This window comes from Pygoscelis adeliae, unplaced genomic scaffold, assembly GCF_000699105.1.
Source record: "Pygoscelis adeliae isolate BGI_AS28 unplaced genomic scaffold, ASM69910v1 Scaffold93, whole genome shotgun sequence".
Taxonomy (NCBI): Eukaryota; Metazoa; Chordata; class Aves; order Sphenisciformes; family Spheniscidae; genus Pygoscelis; species Pygoscelis adeliae.
In genome coordinates, this window is record NW_008824469.1 from 330,007 (window position 1) to 330,863 (window position 857).

Genomic DNA, 857 nt, shown 5'->3' on the forward strand with positions numbered 1-857 from the left:
CTCCAGCCAGAGCAGGAGAGAGCAGGCTTGCTATTTATGCTATCTCGAAGGTAAACCCAGGGTAGCATTAAGGCCTCTTTATCGCAAACATTGCCAGTCTCTTCCGACAGCTTCGCAGGTGCTATTTGCTTTTTCTCCTTCTGGTACACGCCATCTCTAAGGCAGAACGTCCCCCTCAAAGATGGAACGAGCCTGGAATCGGCTCCTCAGCCCATAGGGCAGCACCCGCGCGGCGATGCTGAGCAGCTGTCTGCCTGGCAGGGCTGTTCCACTTGGCAGCCAGACAAAGGACTCAGGAGTAGGAGGAAAACAAGGCTGGGAGGGAAAGTTGCTCCAGATAATGCGGCATCTGGCCTGGGAGGAACCATCTGAAAGTGGGGAGCAGGGCTAGGCTGGGAAAAAGTTTGTCCAGGAGAATTTAAGGGGAGAGCCTGTCCGGAATAGGCATCCAAACTTCAATCCAAAATTGTTGCAAGCCTGTCTGCTGACGTGGGCCAGGCGCTGGGAGAGGATTTCCTGGGGCCTGGCTCATGGCTGCTGGCGCGGCACCGTTTGGCTTCGGCACTCTGTATCGCAGCCCCCCTTGCAGAGGGTCTGAGAGGGCTGTTTCCCACCGGGGGGGGAGCAGTCCAGAGCTTCCAGAGGAATTCTGATGTGTGAGAAGAAAAGGCAACAAGGTAGAGCTGGGCAATCTGTATTTCTATTCAGGATTGGGTGCTTCTGGTGCATTTTGGTGAGGATGGGCCAGTAAGCAGCACACATCAGCCAAAAAGCAGATCGCAGTGGAGGGACACCAAGGGCTGTCAGCTTTATCTCGGGAACAAAAAGAACAGGAGGGAAACCTTGTACCATCAGCA